Genomic DNA, 17,068 nt, shown 5'->3' on the forward strand with positions numbered 1-17,068 from the left:
TAAAGTAAGAATTAAGGGTTTTGCAACTTATAACAAATGGGATTAATTTGTTTTTTAAGCATAGTTTTCAAATAGAAGTCTATTGTGGATTTTATTTCCCACAAAACTTTCTGCTTTTGCCAAATAACTGCCCTAATTTTCTTTCTTTTTTTTTTTTCTGACCCTTAGGCATAGTAACACCTTACAAGTTTTTAAATGGGTTTTGTATGACTCAGACATTTAACATGTATTACCAAGCATATATCATCCAAACCCTTGGATTGTTCCAAAATTACAGAAAGAAAAAGTCACAATAATCTGGACAACGCCTTACACAGAAATTCGTATATGAACTGTTCAGTGACAAGGTCCAGTCAGTCTAATCCATTCTGAGGATCTTTACCTTTGAACTTTCAATGCTGAATATAGTAGAACAGCAAATAATAGGCTAGCAATTATCTACTACCTATAATTTTCAAAGAACTGTGTGAGAAATAAAAGGTATAAGCCACAGTCCCTATAACATAAAAGGAGTGACTCTTCATCCCCTGTCATGCTTTCAGGTCCCTTAGGGGAATTATTGCATACCCAACCTCTGTTGTGATACTCAGTATTAATTAAACCATTCAAGAATGAAAGTTATTTAAATTTCAGGTGTTCATAGACCTGGCTTATTTCTGTTTTTAGAGTTGTAGGTTATGTTTCTAATCCCCCACCTCTTTTACTAATAGTCATCAATCCCTTAAAAAGGACATAAATAAGGGCAGGAGACAGCTTTTATTAACTGAGTATGCGACCCTCAGTAATACTCTATATGAGCATGTGCTTAGCACTTTAAAACTATTATTTAATCTTTACATCTAGCTCTTGATATTGGTATTTTTGGTTAATCTCTGTTTGCCCTTCAAATGTTTCTCCTCTTTTTCCTGGCGACATGGCCTCCCTATTCAAGATTACATTTCTCAGTTTCCCATGCTTGTCCTCTTATAGTCCATTCGTGAGAACTTAGTCACATGACCCATGAGATATGAAGGGAAGAGCAAAACCTTTGTGTGCAACTTACTTAACGAAACTTGCTCCTCCTGGACTTCCTCTTTGCCCCTTTTTTGCAATCTGGCTGGATCTGCTGAGAACCAGCTTTGCCCTTGTAAATGCGGAAAATAGCCTAGGTGATGGAAGGAATCTGTGGTCCTGAGTGGCTTAGAGGAACAGAACTGCCCACCCAGCTTAGAATGGCCACCTTAAAACCATTACATGAGAAGGAGCGATACAAACCTCTAATTTAAGCCATTGTCCTTTTTAAAGCATTGTATTTTGAGGTGTCTTTCTTCCATCAGCTTAGTCCTTACTGCAACTAACAAAAAATTACTGACCTCATTTTATAGATCAAGAAAAGTGAGGTCCATGGAGATAAATCACGTATTAGGATTTTTCCAGCTTCCCCTCCTTGCACAGCAGAGTACATATCCACTGAAACTCAATGAGCCCATCTAGATTGGAAGAAGAATAAAACCCCAAATCGAGTGGGCCCAGGACTGGAGAATACTCAGCCTCTACAAGATTCAAGTCAAAACCCTCTTAAACCTCTCCATTTCTGGATCTCAAATGAGCACCCTTTTGTTTAGCAATTCTCCTCAAGAGATTTGCTTTCCCAAAACAGTCTGTTCTCATGAGAAGTTTCAAAAAAGAGCTTGCAGAGTTTTAGGTTCTGTGGCATCACCCCAGTTATCTCAACACCCCTGACAAACGGCAGCAAAAGACATGACTCTTCCCATAGGAGTTCCTCAGCTGTTCCTGCCTCTTAAGGAATACACTATTCCTTACCAAAAATCAATTGTTGTGCTTTACAAAGGCCAGATAAACATAATTAACACCAAATTTGTGTTCTGCTGACCAAATAGCGTAGCTGTAAAAAGATAACCTTCGTGAAGGAAACGGCTAGGCCTCCTGGATAAGCCAATAAGGCAAAAAAAAAACAAAACATTTGAGAATAAATCAAGACAAATGGGAAACCAGCTGGAAGAAATCAAACAGGCAAAGCAGGTGCGTTGGCTTGTGTTTGGGAAGATGAAACACAGCATGAGGCATTACACATTTACACCAAAGCAAGATCTATAACCTTTGTCAGGCTTTGAACTGAGCTAAATGCATGACTTATTTAAGGAGAGCTGGTAGCTGGGAACTTGTTGAACTAAGAGTGTCAAGACCAATTCTGAAGATGTTTTCTTATGCTTAGTGTGTTTTTATGTGCTTCGAGTGCCAAACAACCAGTGGCAGATGGTCCTTCATCTAAGTGTGATTTTAAATGATGTGAGAGATGGCATGACTGGCTATTTCCCCAGAGTAGCAGGAAGAAGAAATTCTTGCAAAAAAAAAAAAAAAAAAGCCTCTGTTGTGTTGGATAGCTATAATACAGAAAAAAAAATGTGAGTAGAACTTCAATGGGGCTGTTCCGTATTAGGACAAAACTAACACTAGGCCAAATAGCCCTGAATGACAACAGCACACTTCCCTGGACACTCAAAAGGGACAAAAGCTCAAAAACTGAACCACAGCACCACCTGGAATATGGACCTTAGGCAACATAATCTCATATCCAACAATACTGTTGTTTCCTGAAAAGGCCGCCTCGCTATCGTGGCGGTAGATTTATATATCACAGTTGATTCCATTTTGGAAGTGTTCATTAGGCCAAAAATAATCACCTGCTTCATATCGGGCATCTGAGAATGCTTCAGAAGTTATAGTCTAAGAATGCAAAACACATACACATACACTAAACAGGGCCAGGAGTCTGATTTCCAATACCTTCTGGCTAAGATTCCCCAGAATCAGCTTCTGATTTCTCACACAAAAAGATAAAAACTAACAGAAACCACCCAAAATTCGACTTTTCAGAATCTGGGAGCTCTTACATCCAATTGCAAGATGGATACAATTGGATTGAAAACTGCTATTGAGACCCACAAATGCCAAATCTTTACAATACAGCAAGCTGCCCAGCTGGAAGAAAGTAGAGAAAGCCCCAAACCATTTGTCCTTTGGCTCAAAAACACCAGAACTATTCCAGCAAGAAAATCGAGCAGCTGTCCCTCTCCTGCACAGGTTACTGCCTTGTGAAATGGGCAAAGAGAACTTCTGTGCCCACCAAACTCTCCTCACCTGCACTCACTACCATTAATACAGCTCTTCCTACACGTATTAGAGACTGATACTCCTAGAAAACAGAGGAGCGCAGAGGGTTGCCAGATTTAGCAAATATAAACACAGGATGCCCTGTTAAATTTGAATTTCACATAAACTACAAATAATATTTTCATATAACTATGTTTCAAGTAGTAAATACAAAACATTTTTTTACTATATGTGTATCCCAAATACATATAAGACTTACTTACACTAAACAATTAATTGGCGTTTATCTGAAATTCTAACTTAACTGAGCATTGTGTACTTAATCTGACAACTCAAGGAAGGGACAAAACAGAGACTAGCATTACTGTATTGCATCATGGAGATGTAGATCCTACAAAATAAAATGTTGTAGGTTGAGGCAAATACACAGAAACCCTTGCTAACAATACTAACTGGATGCTATAAACTTACATTTATTAAGTTTGTTCAGAACATCAAAGCCTTGAAAGGATATCTCAAATCAAACCAGCATAGACAGAATCACTATGATGAAGATTGACTCTTAGATGCTAACAAGTAGACTAGACTATATATCAATTGGCCTACCCTCTAGCTGATTTATAGCTAGATTCCAACAGACACTGATTATCATGAAGGAAATCCACATACTCATCAGTTGACAAACATTGAGTCTAGATAGAGCTTGTTTCATTAAGAGTAAAGAAAGAAGAGAATATGAACTCCATGATACAGGAGCTGGAAGTTATAAGGATCAATTGAGAAGCAAGGTATGTCAGATAAATACATTTTAGAAATTTGGAGTTAAATATAGCTGGAGTACTAGAATTTTTAGGAGCATCAGTGAAGGAATTAACAATGTATGACGTTGAAACACAGTTTAAATATAAGATGTTCTCTCAGAACTCAAAAAAAAATTCAAAGATGGAAATAATGAAGGAATGATAGTTAGAAAGAACAGAGAACCCTGCAAATTTCAAGTACAGCAATCCAAATTAATGAAAAATATTTGCATTAGATTTGCCTTCTGCAACTATAAATGCTAGGAGAGAGAGAGTGGAGAAATAGCTATAAAATTTGAGTAAAAATTGATCTTTCAAAGTCCACGTTTACCTAAATTATACTTCTTGTGTAAAGAAATAAAAATTCACACGTAAGAAAGATTCAGAAAACATACCACATATGTAATTTCTTGAAAATAAATTTCATTGAAAAACTCAACATGTGTCCAAGGAATTAATCAAATTGCGAATTCAAAACTAGATTAAGTTCTGGAGAAAGTATCTTGATACTTTCCATAATCATCTGAGGAACACTAGTATCCGTACTGGCAAAACCATGTGGTTCTCAAACTGTGTTATGTGCATGAGAATTACTTGGGGAATATTTGAAACCACCACTGATTCAGTCCCATTTCAAATTAATAAAATCAGAAATTCAGAGCAGTGGGTGTGGAAGTGGGTATTAAAAGTTCTAAAAGCTTCGTATTTGATTGTAATGTGTAGTGAAGGTTGAGAACTATTATTTAGATAAAAAACAAGCATGCTATCAGAAGGTCTGGGTTTGACCTCCTTGCCTATGACTTGTGAGACAAATAATGATCACAGGCAAACCTCTCTATCTGTGTAGACTAAGTTTACTAATTTTAAAAACTGCTATGATAATAATAGTAGTAATAATACCTGTCCCATATATTTGTCATTAGCCTAAAATTAGAAACTATATGTGTCATTCATCAAAGGAGATTTACACAATCTCTAGCCACAACACAATATTTTCACCATCTTTTCTGGGAATGGCACTGTGCCTGTGGTGTTTCATTTTCCAAGTTACTGTAAACAAGGATTTTGTAGTTCATTCCGCCTTTCTCCTACAAACCACTAACTTCTATGAAATTCTAAGCATATTTCGGGTCTACAGAGAGCAGCAACTCATTTGCCAGCCTTGAAAGGACCTCTGAAATTTGGCCACGCCCATTTCTTTTCAACCAATCGTGCTGCTCTGCTGACTGGCATCCTTATCCAAACCCAGGCGGCCTCAACACAGCCCTGCGTACTTCTACCTGGGTACATTTGCTCCTTGCTGACTGGCTGCCGTCTCCTCAAGGCCCAACTCATCTTTCATCTTCACTGCTCTTTCCTGACAACTTCCACTCTTGGTGACCTACGACAACTGCACAAACTTAGTCACATTCTTCAATACCTACTTTATAAATTTAGGAATGTGTTATTTATTACTTTGCATGTATTTGCCCTAAATAAACTTTAATTTCCTGTGGATGGTGTAAGAAGAAAGAGTGACGTGGAAAGAATACTCAACAATGTACAAAATGTTCATGATATGGTATTGAAACAAAACAACAACAAAAAAGAAGTACCAGTAGGACACTAAATTGAATGTACAATATTGACTCAATTATAGAAAACTGCATAAAAAAAGACTGGAAAATAAACTTAGGAATTGGCAGCGATTATATCTTAGTGGTCAGATTATGAGGAACTTTTATTTTCTTCATACTTTTCTCTAGTTCCCATGAGCTCTATTTATTAATTCTATAATAAGTCAAAATATGTTCTATAAAGAGGAAGAACTGTGATACAAAATGGCATATACGAAGGTCTGACAATTAAGTTCAGGAACTTGTTGCAACGATGTTGCTAATCTTTTTTGATATCCGAGAGATTGTTCATTACGAATTTGTACCAACTGGACAAACAGTTAACCAAGTTTACTATTTGGAAGTGCTGAAAAAGGCTGCGTGAAAAAGTCAGATGACCTGAACTTTTTGTCAACAATTCATGGCTCCTGCATCACGATAATGCACCAGCTCACACGTCTGTGAGGGAGTTTTTAGCCAGTAAACAAGTAACTGTATTGGAACACCCTCCCTACTCACCTGATCTGGCCCTTCAATGAATTCTTTCTTTATCCAAAGATAAAGGAAATATTGTAAGGAAGACATTTTGATGACATTCAGCACATTAAGAGTAATACGACGACAGCTCTGATGGCCATTCCAGAAAAAGAGTTCCAAAATTGCTTTGAAGTGTGGACTAGGCAGTGGTGTTGGTACATAGCTTCCCAAGGGGAGTACTTCAAAGTCACCACAGTGATATTCAGCAATGAGGTATGTAGCACATTTTCTAGGATGAGTTCGCAAACTTAATTGTCAGACCTATAGTGGAATCAAACTTTTCGGAAAATATGTATTATAAAAATACAAGAGAATAGTATATCACTCTTGTTAATGGTATACATCAAAGAAGATATATGAATGGAGAATAGGCAGATGAAAAACGTGCTGAGTGTCATTATTTATCAAGAAAATGTGAATTAAAACCACCATGAAATATCACTGCACATACCAGAACATGACTAAATTAAAAAGTCTGACAACACCTAATAAGGGCCACTGTACTCGATGTTGGCAGCAATGCCTATAATAGCAAAAGACTGGAAATAACCTGCCTATGTAACCCTGTAGAAATTGTTGGGAAATTATTGTATCACTTCAAAACAGAATATTTTACAACCAACAAAAGGTATGATTTAAGAGAATTTTAAATGATAGGTTAAAAGCTTACAATAAATTTTGAGAAAATTTGTCAAAGAGCAACAATAGTTACTCTGTGATGGTGGTAGGAGACAGCTAAATTTTTTTCATGCTTTTCCAAATGTTAGCATACATTGCTTACATTGGAAGAAAAAAACATACATATATTAATGTAATGACTTGTTTCTGGAATGCAAATACAATGACTTCAGCAAGAGAGTATGTTCTTTATGAACCAGTGACCCTTGCTGCTGATTTGTGAATGACGTGGGTTTCTGGACAATAGCTTTTCTTTATACAGTAAGTATTTTGGTTTAATTATTGGTCATTTTCATATTCTATATAGGAGTAGTACTCAGAATGTGGTGTGTATCTCTGGCAATCCCTGGATTCAAAACTATTTGCTTGATAATACTAAGACATTATTTGTCTTTTTAATTTTGTTGACATTTACCATAGTGGATAAAATTTCTGGTGTCTTAGCATGAATCAACGTAGTGGGAAAAAACTGTACCAGTTGTAGTCTTTGCTACCACATACTCACTGTAAAAAAAAAAAGTAAAAATGTTTACTTCAGAATGTCGTTGAGGAAGCAATAAAAATTACTTTATTAAATCTCAGTCCTTGAGTACATGTGTTTTTAATGTTCTTTGTGACACAAAAGGAAGTAAGCCTAAAGCATACCAAGTATGATGATTGTCTTAAGGACAAGAACTTGTGCTATTGCTTGAGTTCTGAGCTGAACTGTCACTTTTTTCATGGAACACCATTTTTCCTTGAAAGAATGACTGAGAGAAAGCTATGGTTATTCAGATCTGGGTATTTGATCACAGTGAGCCTATTACTCCATGGCAAACAATGAGCAGTATTTGTTGTCAATGATAAAATCTGAGGTTTCTGGTGAAAATATGAATTTTGGAAAACTGCTATCCATTACCATGAGTTTAAGTTCCCAACACTTAAAGACTTTTCTGATAAAATTAATTTAATGGTATTGAATGTGATTTCTTTGTTACATGATGAAATGGGTTGACATTTGGAAGAGCTACATAACTCATTGAACCAATATTTTCTAAATGACCAGCACGTGACATTACAAAGCTATACATGTGTAAAAGATCCATTTAATGTGCAAGAGAGACCAATGGCCTTTACTATAATGGAGTAGGAGAAGTTCATTGACAGCTTTCAGATTCTGTATTGCAACTAACTGTTAAGAAGCTATTATTAAAATATTCCTCCCTTTCCAACCACATTTGAATGAGGTGGATTTTCTTTATATATTTCAACCAAAATAACATATTACAACAGATTGAATGTAAAAGTGGATATGACAATTAACAATTAAGTTACTCTCAATAAATCCCTGATTTGGGTTTGTGAAGCCCTGAATTTAGAAGCCCCTCAGTTATTATTTTCGATACCTTCTGGTACCTATATTAAACAAAACAAGGGAAACTGCTTGTTCTTAAAGATTAACAGATATTTCCTCTATTGTCTTACATATTGGAGACAAAGAAATTAATTGTAATTGTTTACATTTTAGACATCATCCTAACATTCCTGAGTCCAATACCAAAAATACATTATTCCAATTTGTCAATTAGGATTGTGTTTAGCAGCATGTAATATAAAACCAAAATTACAGTAAAGTAGATGTTTTTTTCTTTCATAAAGAGTTCAGACAGGTCCTCTAGGACTCACCCACAATGTGGTCAATATCCTAGTCTTGTCACATGTTTCCACCTTGCCATTGTAGCATATGATCTTCATGTATTTAATCTTCATGTTTGTAGGATGGCCACTCTACGTCCATACTGCAGGCAGGAAGAAGGAGGCAAGGGAACTGAGCACATCAGCAACTATCAATCAGCTTTGCCTCTCATTGGCCAGAAGTGTATCACACAGCAGAAGGAGATGCTGGGAATTTGCGTTTTAACTCTTCCTGTCCTGTGGTAATGGTGGGCAGGGGAGAAATGGGTTTGAAGTACATATTGAATCAGCCAGTCCCATGTCTGCCATATGGAGTACTAATGGCTCTCCCCAGTCTAAGGAAAAATGGACTAGCCCCAGGAAAAAAGGGAGTAGGCATATGAGCGTATAATACTTCTGCCTGGGTGAAGTGAATAACACCGACTAGGTAGCCAATGCCATAAGGTGATATTAGCTGTACAAACATACTCTATTGAGAAGTAAACAGTAGTTGTAGAACTTGGTTATATTCTTAAAAACAGAAAGGAAAAAAAGAGTCATCCTTGAATTTTCCTTGTAGGAAAAAATAATCAATTTTGGGACCAATAACCTAGTTACAGAATTGCAAACTTAACCTCTGTCAAGCTTCTTCCTTTAATGTGGCCCACAGCCTGTAAAGCAGCTAAAAGGAGACTCAATCATGTTTGAGGCAGTCCTTACTGGAAATAGTCATCTGAAGATGACATCACAGAATCAGGAAGAAAGGCTTCATTTCTTCCACTTTCACTGTTGATTGAGCACAACTATATATCTGGCTCTTTATGGTTAGGATGAAGAAATGAGTAAGGTCTACTACTCCATCTCAAGGAACTCAACAACCCAGTGAAATTTGCTCTGAAGTTTTCCCCATTACTTCATTTACAGGAGGTTGGATGAGCCAACTCATGTAGAACTGTAAAAAATGGTCTGACATCAAGATTTCTGCCTTTTATATGCTTCTCAAGCTATAAAATACACTTTGCTCTATAGTTAGGGCAGCAAGTACATTATCAATGACTCAGTGACTCTTAACTGGATTAGAGCCTGGAGATAATTTTCTTGAGGCCAAATTTTTAGAAATTATTTTTAAGTAGAAAGGAGAGAAGAAAGCTATACTGCTCTGCTTAGAAAAGGTGAATTAATTGTTCCTGCACCAGGAAAGGGAATTTGAGGAACAAAGATTAGCCCGAAAGTTTCTTTTAGCTTACAGAACTGACTAAAATGTATCTACTTTCTTGAAAAAAGATAGGGATACATAGGTAAAAAGTATCTGAGAATCAAAATTGGATGCTTTGTTCAGCTTTCCAAAATTTCAGTTGTAGAAAATAATTGTTTATATAATGCTTTACCATATGATATGTTTTTAAAATCTGGTTTTGAATTTTTTTTTTCTTTAAGCCAAAATGTATTTGAAGTGGCTGTTAAACTTCTTGATGAGTTATTCCAGTTTGGAGTCTGCTCTTAGTCCCAAATAAAACCAAATTCCTACTCAGATCTTTTTAACAGTTTACTAAGATTTAAATATGCCCAAACCATAACATTTTTGTGGGTTTGACATTCTAAATTCTGCTCTCAACCCTACTTCCAGATCTTTAATTTGGGAAGAAGGGAGAGAAATTTCCAGGTTTATGTGGCCATTAGGGGAAGTCAGAACAATAGATTGGTTTTAGCCATGCCTCCATTTAAGCATCCAGCCTTTCCAATCCCAAAAGGTCCTCCAATTAGTCAATTCTGGTTCTGTGTAACTTTTGGACCCAAGGTTTTAGCATTCAGTCCTTTAAACAGTTATAATATTAGACGCATGAACCTCTTTATTGTGAAAATTTTGTGGTTGTTTTGGGGACAGGGGAAGATTAGTTCAATATTTTATTGGAGAACCTTTATGAATATCAAATCTCTGCTTAGTTTTAAGTCTAGGCTAATATGATTTCTGATTCTGGATCCTATCACTCTAATGACACGATTACTTTTTCACCTGAAACTTTATTTCCTTCATCTTTACTTGTTAGTTCTATTAAAGTCTATATCTCTATAATAAAATTTTAATTTTTAAAAATCTCTCTGCTTGTGTGTAAAAGCCAAGTTATTTTAGTATAGATAAACTAAATGTCAGTATAATGAATACAGTTTTTTAAATACAAGGCGAAAGAGAAGGGGAGAAAATATAGGACTGGAAAATATAGCACAGAAGACTGACCTTTGTCTCAATTCTGCCATCAATCAATAGTTAAGCTCACTTCAACTCCCTTTTATTTTTTCATACAAAAAGGTTAGGATAGTGAGGCAAAATATCTATAACATGTCATTTATTTTTAAAATATCATAAGTCTCCTACGTATTAGAGAACAGGGTATAATCTGTTTACTGTTTATGTATCTTTAAATATTTCCAGGATATTTAACCAATGTTGTTACAACATCACAGAGTACCTTCAAGTTTGTAAACTTTGTAAACACACATACACTGTTAGATTATTATTTATTATCTCTTTAGGCATCTCTTGTAGGCAGACATAATTATAAGAACTAGAACAGATTGTTTAATGAGAAGTGCTTCTAGTGAACCAAGGGCAAATTTAGTGCTTCCAAAATTTCATCTAGTATTTTTATAAAATATATGAGCTATGAAATTTAAATTCAATTACTTAACACTTATTAAAATTGTTCATGAGCTTGAAAGGAAGTTACATACTACATATTAGAAAGCAAATGTATACATTTTACAAAAATCGTACCAATGACACTACCCTTTTTCATTGTCTTCATATCAAAATACAATTTCATCCCAGACCCTGCTTGAGGCAGAATCTGTTCCATATTTATTTTACCATTATCAATCCTTGCAGGTTTCTTAAAGATAAACTTCTAAATACTTCTAAAGATAAACTTGATTTCAGAGGACTCTAATTTCCAACACTATAAAATAAGGCTTTCTTTGCTAAATTTGTAGTCTACAGTACTTAGATTATGGAAATATGTTTTTAATGAAAAACTTCATAGGAGGTGTATGACATAATTATGTATTTCTGAATATAGCTGTGGGGACTGTATTAACATTTTCCCTTTATTGCCGTTCACAAAGTGATTGTAATGGTTTTATCACTTCCATAATGCTTTATTATTTTTCTACTGACTTTTCCTGAGTTTCAGAGCCACATACTATGTCTCACCTCAAACCCTCTCAGATGAATAGATTTGGTAAATGCCCCTAGTGCATTTTTATTTTATTTTTAATAACTCATGCAACACACATACATACACACACACACACACACACACACACACACACACACTCATCAACAAATAAAAACACACAGGGGTCTTCCCATCAATTTCACAATCCTTTCCATTTCTTATTATGAGTCTATTCCTTCCATTCATTCATTCAATAAACATTTACTGAACACCTTTTATATGCTGTGCTCTATGCTAAGTATTGTGGACATAAAGGTAAATATTACTTTTTTTTTTTTTTGCCCTGGAGCAGAGTGCAATGTGCTGGCTAAGACAGACATGGAACTAAGTATTACAATGCATCATGATTAGGTGTTCTTAGTGAGGTAAGTGCAAAATGCAAAGATAAATCAGAGTTGGAAGGATCGCTAGGAAAAGAAAAACATTAAAAATTGAAAATAAGAGTGAAGGCAGGGGGCTTGTGCTACCACATTTGAAAACATAGAGCTGGGACCTGGTATTCTCTTTGTCCTCCAGGGAAGTCAGGTTATTCTCTCACACTGTGTGTGCCACATACAAAAGGTGGTTATTAAAGCCTCCCACCTTCGCAGCAAAACTCATTCATTCTCATTTCTCAAATAAAAAGCCTCTCTTCCTTTGGGGCTCTTGCCATCAGGTTACTGCCTTCCACGAGCCTCCTTGCTGTTGCTCACCAACACCCTGTCACCACTCCACATTCATCAAGGACGTTAGCACTCTGATGGTTTTCTTTGTTCGCCGCCATTTTTCTAGCCCATTTCCATGTCAAAGCAGACATCACCCAACAAACTTTCTTCACAGTTTCCGGATCCCTTCGATTTCAGGGGTGAGCACCACTTAGCCTCTCCCACCACACACACTAGGCCCTTCCAGACTTTATCAGCACCCTCCTCTTTTCCTGTTCTGAATTCTTCGACTCTTGGGAGTTCCGTCCTTATCCTGACATCTCTCTCAACCCCTCATTTTCAGCACACCGTTTATTTGATCACCTCAAGTCCACCAACACTCTCCATTTTCTCTCTTTCCTTCCAGCCTTTCTTGCCTTCTCTTCTTGACCAGTGTCTACCTAAACCCCAAAAGCTCATTAATGCATCCACTTGAGCCCAGGTGTGACTGTGGCAACACCGGCTGAGGAAAACACAAAGCTTGGTTCGTTCCAGATCTTTCCTGTACTCTTACACCTGAAGAACTTGACACAATAAGAGAGAAAGAACAAATGGATGTGATGACATATTCATGGTCTCCAACTTGATGCAGACACTTATAATGCTGCTCTGTCATCATTCTCTTTCCCAGCTTCGCAGAAATCATTTTAAACTTCTGCCAGCCTCCTCGATGCCCTGAGTTGCTATTTTACTTATCAGTTTTGACAGATGACTGAAATTTTAATTCACAAGAAAACAGTGACCATGACACCAGCACCTCTTTGACTTCTTGACCTCGTTCAGCCAATATCTGCATGTATCGTAAACAATCCCCTTCAATTTTAGTGGGAAGAGAGACACCCACCTCTGATGAAAGCTATTTTCTCTGCCTTCATCTGGTTCTCATTTCCTCCTATATCCTCACTCACATACCTGATTCATCAGTCAACTTCTCTCTTCTATGGTCAGTCTCTCCTTTTCAGGATATAGGCATACCTCGTTTGATTACACTTCGCTTTATTGTACTTCACCGAGGTTGATTTTTTTTTTTTTTTTACAAATTAAAGGCAAGACAGCACCACCAGCAAAATGTATACGTCATGCTTTATTGTGATATTCACTTTGTCACGATGGTCGGGACCAAACCCACAGTACTCTGAGGTCTTCCTGTATTAACATATTCAAGTTTCCCTCAAATAATAAACCAGCACCCTTCTCTGACTGTTTTCTACCCAGGTACTTCTCACCCTTCTTTTCCTTTCATACCTCAGTGTCCACAAAGTAGGAGGTAGCACACACTCTTAGCCTCCATTTCCTCACCTTCCACCTATCGATTTTTATAATAATATATTTCATAGGTGTAAAATAATATTCCTATAGGATAGAAGTGATAAGTTAAAAATATATACAGCTCAATTTAGGAAATAGAATATTACCAATGCCTTTAAAATAAACTGTTTCCCTTTCCAACCCATGTCCCTCCCCTGTAAAAGCAATCATGAATTTTTGCTTCCTTGTATTTATGTCTCTATAATTCATGCCTCAACAATATATGGTTTAGTTGCACATGTTTTGAATTTATATAACTTCTATCATATTGTTAGTATTCTTCTATGACTTGTTTTGTTTATTGTTTTAGCTACACATTAGCTTTGTGCAATTTATATTGATAAACACAGCAGCTGTGCTTCATAATGTATCATGGGACTTTACTATAAATAAACATTGTTTCCAGTTGTTGCTATTATTACATTGAACTACGTGAAATTGCAGTTTTTGTAGGTTAAAGATTTTTGATTATCAGGTATTGTATGGTTTATCCTATACCAAAAACTCTGCTGCACATATTGTCACACATGTCTCCTTATGATGTGTGTGAGAATTTCTCTAGGCCAGGGTAGAAGTGGGATTCATAGTTCCAACAGTATAAGTATCTCTGTATTTACTACATATGTCGAATTATTTTTCACAATTACTGCTCCAGTTAGTATCACCACCATCCATGTATAAATGTTTCTATTGCTTCACATTCTTGACAACACCTGGTATAAGAGGGAAAAAAATTGCAAATCTGATAGATGTAAAATTTTATTTTACTGTTAAAGCTTTTTTTGTTAAGTCTACTTTTTTAGAGCAGTTTTAGGTTCACAGAACAATTGAGAGGAAGGTTCAGAGATTTCCCATGTATTCCTTGTCAAACAACGTCCCCCACTATCAACATCCCCTACCAGAGTGGTAAATATGTTTCAATTGATGAACCTACATTGACACATCATTCTCACTCAAAATCTAGAGTTCACAGTATAGTTCACTCTCGGTGTTGTAAATTTTCTGGGTTTGGACAAATATATAATGGCATGTATCCATCATTATAATACCATACAAAATTTTTCTACTGCCCTGAAGATATACTCTGTGCTCCATCTATTCATCCCTCCCCTCCCCAACCCCTAACAACCACCTATCACTTTATTGGCTTCATAGTTTTGCCTTTTCCAGAATGTCATATAGATGGAATCATACAGTATATAACCTATTCAGATTGGCTTCTTTCACTTAGTAATTTGTATTTAAGGTTCCCCCATTTTTTCATTGCTTAATAGATTGGGTATTTTTAGCTCTGAATGTTATTCCATTGTCTCAAAGTTCTACCACAACTAGTCCATTCACCTACTAAAGGACATGTTGGTTGCTTCCAAATTTTAGCAATTATGAATAAAGCTGCTATAAACATCTGTGTGAAGGTTTTTGTGTGGAAATAAGTGTTTCCCACTCATATGAGGGTAATACCAAGCAGTGTGATTGCTAGATTGTATAGTAGGAGTATGTTGAGTTTTGTAACAAACTGCCAAAATATCTTCCGAAGTGGCTATATGTCATGCAGGGCAGCCTGCAGGTTCTCTGGTCCCGCTCCCCACATAAGAACACAGGATATGGTGAGGCCAAAAAGGAACACCCAGGGAGCCATAGATGGGGGAGCCATACCACTATATTCTCACTGGCGGCATCCGCCTCTCTGCAATCCGTACTTACTAGCTCAGCCACCATCTTCTTGCTAGCCCCCCTTTTCTGCTAGCGAAGCCATGGCAGTTATATTAGTGGCCAATGGCTCACTGGTTATAGCTGATGGCAAACTAGCCACAGCTAATGGCCATCCAATCACAGTTGATGGCCATTTACTACCCAAGTGAGCACCTTTCCACATGAGGCCGAGAGCCTGGAAACTGCACTCCTGGCTCTGTCCCCACACTACATTATTTTGCATTCCCACTAGCAATGAATGAGAGCTCCTGTTGCTCCACACCCTTGCCAACATTTGGTGTTGTCAGTGTTCTAGATTTTGGGCATTCTGATAGGTGTGTAGTAGCATCTCAATTTAATTTGCATTTCCCTGATGGCATTTGATGTGGAGCACCTTTTCAGGTGCTTGTTTACCAGCTATATATCTTCTTTGGTGAAGAGTCTGTTAAGGTCTTTGGCCCATTTTAAAATTGAGTTGTTTGTTTTCTTATTGTTGAGTGATTAGGTCTCTGTCTTTCAGTGAACCTAAGTCTCTGGACTGCGAACTTCACAAGTGTTTCTTTTTTTCTTTTTCCTACCCCCTTAGATGGTACAGCATGACAAGAGCAGGCTGGAGTTGGATATTTCCCTCATCCCGTGTGGGAGGTACAGCTGACTGGAGTTGGGTATTTCCTTTTCCTCTGCTCATTTAGGCTCTGATTATACCCAGCAAGTTAGGCTCTGGTTAACCAGTTTCACCTGACTGCAGGCTTTGTTAAGAAAAGCACACAGGTGGTCTGGTGTATTTTATAAGTGTTCCTTTCCTCCTTCCCCTGCCAGAAGCACGCGGGGATTTTTCTCTCCTGGAAGTAAATCTCACAATACTGTAGAAGTCCCTCTATGACGCTCAGGTTTTCCTATCCCTGTGGCACTGTTTCCTGAAATGGTTTCCACTAGTCAGCCTCTGCTCAGGTAAGAGACGACAACCTGTGTTCATTCACCTATCTGCCTCCAGCGTTATGGATGTGGCTTCCCCTCTGTCATCTCTCTTAGCGATTCAAGAGGAATTGTTGATTTTTCCGTTTGTTTGGACTTTCACTTGTTGTTATTTAGGCAGAAGTGGCATCTTCCAAGCTCCTTACATGCAGTATGGGCTATAACTATGTTTTTAATTTTCGTTTTTCTGATTAGTAACGAGGTTGAATATCTTTTCATATTTTAATCGGCCATTTGTGTTTCCTCTTCTATTTATGCTTTTGTGTTCATTTTACTATTTAAAAAAATTGTTCAGGAAGAATTATCTACAAGTTCTGGTTACTAACTGTTTTTTGGTGATACAGATTGCAAATATGTCTTTCTAGTTGTGGCATTATTTTTCCTCTGACTTTTGTGGTGTCTTTCAGTGAATACCCTAGTATTCTTAATGTTAATGGAGTCAAATTCACCAATCATTGTAGCTTTCGTTGTTAATTAAATCCTTTCCTACTCCACAATCCTTTTCCTACTCCTATTTTGCACGTAAACGTTTAAAAGTTTTGACTTTTACATTTACTTTTTAAATCCATTTAGAACTGATTTTTTGTGTAAAATATGAAGAAGGAAACCGTTTTCATTTTTTAAAAATATGGATACCAATTTTCAGAGTACCATCCATTGAATAGTCTATCTTTCGCTCACACATCTCAATGTTGAATCTGTCATGTAATTTTTCTTGTAAGTTTTAGTTAATTCAGGGCTCTTTCTTCACTTCCACTGGTCTAGTTGTCTATTTCTGCACCAAAGAAGCCGTGATATCT

Source organism: Rhinolophus sinicus, chromosome 4 (genome assembly GCF_057876585.1).
Source record: "Rhinolophus sinicus isolate RSI-liver-muscle chromosome 4, RSI-T2T, whole genome shotgun sequence".
Classification (NCBI taxonomy): Eukaryota; Metazoa; Chordata; class Mammalia; order Chiroptera; family Rhinolophidae; genus Rhinolophus; species Rhinolophus sinicus.